Source organism: Convolutriloba macropyga, chromosome 2 (genome assembly GCF_964194025.1).
Source record: "Convolutriloba macropyga chromosome 2, txConMacr16.3, whole genome shotgun sequence".
NCBI classification, from domain to species: domain Eukaryota; kingdom Metazoa; phylum Xenacoelomorpha; order Acoela; family Convolutidae; genus Convolutriloba; species Convolutriloba macropyga.
The window spans coordinates 79313286-79320475 of NC_134469.1; the positions used below are offsets into that span (position 1 = coordinate 79313286).

The 7190-nt window shown below is 34.3% G+C and overlaps 1 protein-coding gene across 1 annotated transcript in view; it reads right to left on the reverse strand.

Moving 5' to 3' along the window:
* Positions 1-7190, reverse strand: part of LOC142334765 (methylglyoxal reductase DkgA-like) — a 431775-nt gene that overhangs the window by 349797 nt on the left and 74788 nt on the right. The window lies entirely within an intron of this gene.

Consider the following 7190-nt stretch of genomic DNA (forward strand, 5'->3'; position numbering starts at 1 on the left):
CTAAGTTCCAAAATGTCTTCAAATATGCTTTGCTGCTGCTATGATAGTTACATCAATACACGCCGCGGTAACATTTGAACAATAATTCAGAATTCGGCAAACATAGCTCGCAGATTGCCAGAAAACAACCGCAATCGCTTTGTAGGTCAACAGTCTCAAAAAATCAGACCAAATAAGTTCCTTCTAATCATTAAGAGCTGAGATGTTATATTTTGATCAAAAATCCAATTAATTTATAGCTGCTTTTATTAGCTGCTCTTTATTAATCTTTCAATTAGGGTGACAAAAAATCACTCGACCTTATCTTTTGTTCTTGAGTTATTTTTTTTGAATTAACTGTTCAAAAATTATCATTGTTAAACAAATTTTTCTATTATTTAGTTAAAACGCTCTCCAAACTTACATTGTTTCTAACAATCTTGCTTCTTTTTTGCCTTTCTGTGAAAAAATCACAAACTTCCTAAATTTAACAAAATTTCAAAATTTCCTCGCATTATATCTGAATTATGAACAATATTAGTCGTCGTAAGAACCAGTTAGGTTACTCTCTGCAAGCAAATGGATGCCACTGTTTTCTATTGTTGCCCATGAAATTTGTCATTTATATGTTTTGTCTTTTTGTCACTAGTTTTCTGTTAAAATTAGAAGTGCGTGTAGCGTTATATGAGTTGTCTAACATTTTCATTTCACATAAGTTTGTATAGTTTGAACGTGGTCTACTGTTAACTTCACTGCCAAAATTCTTGTTCCAGGGGCACAGAGGCAACACAACGTCCTTGAGAGCGGGAAAGAAGACATTTCAAAAGCAAGAAACACAGGTATGAGACTTAAACAAAAAAAATTAATTAAATAATCACGCTTAATTTTTTTCTGATGCCATTTTTTCATATATGCTCTGATCACTGTAATGCGATCGCTCGAGTTCTATGCGACCTGGATTGAATTCAAAGATTTGCATGTGATGAGCAAGTTCAACCGGTTTTTGTTTTTCTTGCAACCTGTTACAATACACTGTAGCTTCGCGTTTTTTTTACCTGATTCAGGGCAGAATGAATTGCTGCATTTCCAGTTTAATGAATGCTTCGGCATATAATTTGTTTTACAGATTCTTATAACTTTGGCCATAGACACGAAATCAAAAAGATCTTCAGTTAGAATTGCGAAATTAGAGAAAATTTGGCATTCTATTTGATCGAGAGGCCATGGATTGATGTGTAGTTATTTTGTACAATTGAAAATTATATTTCTTTCCAAGGCAGCCGAGTTTAAGATTCTCGAATTTTTCGAATGATTACGTTGGGTTCTTCTTTTGAAGAAAACTAAGTTCCAAAATGTCTTCAAATATGCTTTGCTGCTGCTATGATAGTTACATCAATACACGCCGCGGTAACATTTGAACAATAATTCAGAATTCGGCAAACATAGCTCGCAGATTGCCAGAAAACAACCGCAATCGCTTTGTAGGTCAACAGTCTCAAAAAATCAGACCAAATAAGTTCCTTCTAATCATTAAGAGCTGAGATGTTATATTTTGATCAAAAATCCAATTAATTTATAGCTGCTTTTATTAGCTGCTCTTTATTAATCTTTCAATTAGGGTGACAAAAAATCACTCGACCTTATCTTTTGTTCTTGAGTTATTTTTTTTGAATTAACTGTTCAAAAATTATCATTGTTTAACAAATTTTTCTATTATTTAGTTAAAACGCTCTCCAAACTTACATTGTTTCTAACAATCTTGCTTCTTTTTTTGCCTTTCTGTGAAAAAATCACAAACTTCCTAAATTTAACAAAATTTCAAAATTTCCTCGCATTATATCTGAATTATGAACAATATTAGTCGTCGTAAGAACCAGTTAGGTTACTCTCTGCAAGCAAATGGATGCCACTGTTTTCTATTGTTGCCCATGAAATTTGTCATTTATATGTTTTGTCTTTTTGTCACTAGTTTTCTGTTAAAATTAGAAGTGCGTGTAGCGTTATAGGAGTTGTCTAACATTTTCATTTCACATAAGTTTGTATAGTTTGATCGTGGTATACTGTTAACATCACTGCCAAAATTCGTGTTCCAGGGGCACAGAGGCAAAGCAACGGCCTTGAGAGCGGGGATGAGGACATTTCACAAGCAATAAAACCAGTTCTAAGACTTAAACAGAAAATTTTTGCGAATATTTACGCTTAATGTAATTCTAATGCCAATTCATGTCAAATATTTTTTTAATGTATGATCTGATCACTGTAAAGCAGTTGCACATTTTATATGCGATTTGAAAGGAATTCAAAGATTTGCATATGATTGAGCAAAGCGAACCGATTTTTGTTTTTCTTGCACTGTTACAAATGTAGCGTTGTAGCTTTGCGCTGTTTTTTAGCTGATTCAAGGCAGAGTTAACTGCTGCATTTCCAGTTAGATGAAAGCTACGGCATATCAAACTTTTTCTACAAATTCTTATAACTTTAGCCTCTGACACAAACTCAGAATGATCATCAATTTGAATTGCAAAATTTGAGAAAATTTGGCATCTTGTTTGATTGATAGGGGCATGGATTGATGTGTAGTTATCAGTTACAAATGAAAATTAAATTTTTTTCTGATGCAGCTGGGCTGAAAATTTTATCAATTTTCGCATGATTACGTTGTGGTCTTTTTTTGAAGAAAACTAAGTTCCAAAATCCTTCTTCAAATATGCTTTGCTGGTGCTATTGACACCATAATATCTGAATTATCGTTCGTAGCTACATCAATACACACCACAGAAACATTTGAACAATAATACAAAATTGAGCAAACATAGCTGGCAGAAGAAAATACAGGAAATCGCTTTGTAGCTCGACAGTCGCAAAATCAGACCAATCAAATTTCTTCTTTTCTTTAAATGCTGAAATGTAAAAATTTGATTAAGAATCCATATAAATTATTGCTGCTTTTATTGGCTGCTCAATTTTAGTCTTTTAATTAGAGTGACACACAATCACTTTAACCTTTTTCTCGAATAAAAGCAAAGAAAAGTCAATTTCAGAGTGAGGACGTCACTTTTGAAGGTGAAGTAAGTCTCATGTAACGAAAAACTCAATCATAAAAACAACTGGCGGAAGGTCAGAACATTACCTCAAAAGCCTCGTAAGTCTACAGTTTCACAACGATAGCAAAAGAAAAAGACCAAATAAGAAACTTCCTCTTTTTAAATGCCGAGAAGTTACAGTTTGATTAAGAATCTCCTTAACAAATTGATACCTCTATTAGCTGCTCTTAAGTAAGGTTCAATTAGAGTGTCAAGCACTCTCACTTAGCCTTATGTTCATGAATTAAAGAAAAGAAAAATCTGTCTCAGAGTGAGGTCATTGTTGCGAGAGTGGTAAGTCACGTCTGACCAAAAATTTAATCACGCGACTGAAAAGCAGAACTCTCTACTGAGTTAAAAATAACGTCATGCACGGATGAGCTGACATTTTATTAACAAATGAACAAAAAACAGATTTGAAGTGATAGTGACCTCATATGATAACAAAAATCCTGATGACAGAATAAAATAAAAACAAGCGAAGACCAATAATTGCCTGAGCTATTGCTTTGCGGCTATTAAAAACAATCCAAGAAATTGAATGAAAAACTTGGAACTACTGTATCTAACCAGCCGATCAACTAAATGATGTCTCAAAAGTTGCGAAACGAAATTAATCAAACAAATTAAACAAAACTATAATCATTGCTAAAAGTCTCTAGGGGCCTATAATCCCCTTTCACGGCTTGTGCGTGGATCAATGGGTATATTTAAATGAATCAAATATTCCCTTCGGGGTAAAGAGGCCAAATTTGAACCAATGAACTATACCCATTGATGCACACAAAAGCCTTGAAAGTGGTTTATAGGCCACTAAAAATCGAAAAGCTCAATAATTATGGCAAACTATTTGTTGTCTCTCCAATCTGTCCACTAACACAGCTGCAAGACCTGAAGAAGTTTCGCTGGCCCATAAAAATAGAAAAACTCAAAGATTTGTAAAAAAAAAATTGCAAAATTGACTGAAATATTGCCAAAAAATGTGATATTTAGATCTTCAGAACCATTTCGTTTTCTCCAGAAACTATTTAGCAGCCCAATTTCAAGCCTAAAAAATGTCACTGGCCCATAAAAATCTAGAACTTCGGAACCTAACAATTTTCGGAGCATTCGAAAACTTTTCAATTTTTGTCAATTAATATAGTAAATTATTATCCAACACAAGATGAGGTTGCCTGGTCAAAAGTGTTGATAGACTCAAAAAATGGCAAAATAAATAAAAAGTTGACAAAATACTGATATAGGAAACTAGGTAGCTCAAAGCTCCTAAAGATGACTTTGTAACAAGGCAATAAACCCTTCTCAGCAATTGAACCACACAAAGGACTTGCGGGGCTATTAACGCCAGCAGGGGTACTCTAATGACACTAGTGACCACTGGCCAATACCTGTTTTTCCCGTATTGAGAGATCAAAGTCATTGAAAATCGAGTGAAAGCATCTTATACAAAAAAATGATTGCTGGATAAGCTATGTCAAAAAACAAAGAAGTCAAAGACTGAGGGATAAACTAAGTCAACAAGCCCATGACCCTTTATGATTAAGATGAACAAAAGCCTTTGAAAAATCTGTTCTAAGATCCACAGTTTAAGAAACATTATTATCAACTTTTATGAAAATATTGACTATTGAAATCCTGAAAATATTGACTATTGAAATATTGACTATTGAAAGTATTGACTATTGATATTGAATATCCTTAGAATGAATCCACAATACAGCAGGGGTATGGGAAGTAACGACAGGCAAAGGAACAATCTAAAGATTTTGGCAGACATCAAATTATTTCTGTAGGTCAGTACCGTCAAGGTAACGAAAACGATACAACTACATGCCAATAACCTTAACTTCAATATACATAAACCCTTGCTAGGGTTTTAAAAAAATATTTCAGCGTTTATAGTTCATTAAATAGTTCTTGTGGTTGAAAAAGCGACAACTGCAAGTGAAGTCAAGAATCACACTTTCACTTGAACGTTTCGAAAGAAATAGTATCTCCACCGATCAAAATTGAAGAAAAAACTTGAAACTTTTACCATGACCAAAATTGTACCGCACTAGAAGCCCAATAAGAACACCTTCTTTTGAAACTAAGCCATAACACGGCAAGAAAAACAACAAAAACAAAGGAAGACTAAAAACTCAACGTCTATTTTTTGTAGAAATGAATCAAAATCATAAAAACGATTCCTATGAACTCAATTGGCTACCTAAATGCACGTAATCTTGTTTAGCAAGCAATCAAAACTGTCTGAAATGAGACTAAAGGATAAGACAACAAAACACAACGGGTTTTCTCATAAACTCGGGCTTTAACATTTTGAGTACAAATATAGTAATTGTCACAAAAAGCATCACCTAAAGACCCACACAAATTGTTCAACGAAATAAATTTTTATTACAAAACGATGAGACCTTTTTTAAAGGGAATAATAGATAAGAGAGCGATAAGTACAACAAATAATAGCTACACTCAAAAGATCATTTACATTTTCTTTTAACGAACAGCGTAGACGTCAGCGAAAGCCTGTTATAAACGGAAAGAATTCTATCGGTTAACCTAATTGTCTTCAGCAACCAAGGAAATCTGTCAAAAATGCGAGTAAGAACAAGAAAACCAAGTGAACAATGAAAACTGGAAAACCTCAAAAATTTAATAAAACTTCTTGAAAACAATTAGTCTCAATGATTTAAAAAGCTTTAGTTTCGAACTGAAACAACCAAAAATGGCTCTCTATTATCAACCTGTGGAGCTTGTCCCTATTGAGATCAAAGGATAAGAAAACAAAGAACAACAAAAACTCGCCAAACTCAAAAATTCACCAACAATTTTCTGAGAAGTAGCGTCAAATTTATGAAAACCACTATCTATGAAATCGGTCTATTCAATAGTTTATTTGGGTCTGATTAGCGATCAGAAACCTGTCATTGATTACATTAATTCAAAAGACACCAAATATTTTGAAAGGGGGCAAATCTCAAACTTTCACTAATGTTTTATCACAATTAGTGTGTCAAAAGAGCATTAGCAACCCGTTGATAAAATCAAGCAATGCAGTGTGCGCAATTAGAACACGTATGTAATAATAGGACTCAAGAGATCAGCAACACTGAAAATTGAAGTCAAATTGGTGCACTTAAAAAAATCCCCTCCGGAAAACCAAAAATTCGCGCAAAAACCAATTCCTTAATTCAGTTTAAGCGTATTTGAAAAAAAAAATCACGCCTCAAACCTCCTCGCTTCGTCGCTCTCTTTACTACTTGACTTAAATCACCACTCTTATCTGAATTCTCATTGACGCGGAGAAAACCGCTAAAACTGAACAAATCTTAAGGCAGCGCGCCAATACAATTTGTGTATTTTGCATTGTAAACAGACAGCACCAATAAAATCCTCAAGAGAAGGCCAGTAATAGCCTCAGCTATCGTTTTGCCGCTATAAGTACCAGCCAAAACAATCAGTGGGTAAATTTTCAGGCATTTGTTTACTATTCTTGATGAATTTTAGCACATCGCGCTAAAATTGACTATTTCTTTATGATTTCCTGATTATTCCCGACGATTTGATGCCTTTGTTGTGAATAAATAAAATTTTCATTAGTGTCATTATTAATTTCTCTTGATTTTATTGCCAAGACCTTATGTCACCAATGCAAAGATGCTGCCCTAGTCGGGACCTGGAAATATTAAAAGACCGTCCTCGACAGATTTAAGGTATGAAAAGACTGTCCTCGACAGATATTGGGTGCGAAAAGAATTTGTCTGGACCTAATGTGATGTCCTGGACTTTGACTGGAACCAAAACAACCGTCCTAGAAATTGGTTGTCACTAAAACATACGTCCCGGAATTTGGCTGGAATAAAGGTGTTCTGGAATTTGGCTGGACAATAAAACATGTCCTGGAATTACGCTCGCGACCGTTATAATGACTTGTTTTCAATTTCCTGCAAAATTAAGGACATCTGGCGCAATTGGTTAAGCGTTGGGTGAGATTGGAGAAGGTCGCGAGATCGAACCCAGATGTTGTCGGAACTTTTTAGTTTACCTCATTTTTGCATATGAAAAGAATTTGGCTGGACTTATGGAAACAATTAACCTCAAATTTAACTAGGGTCCTCGACCGTGAAA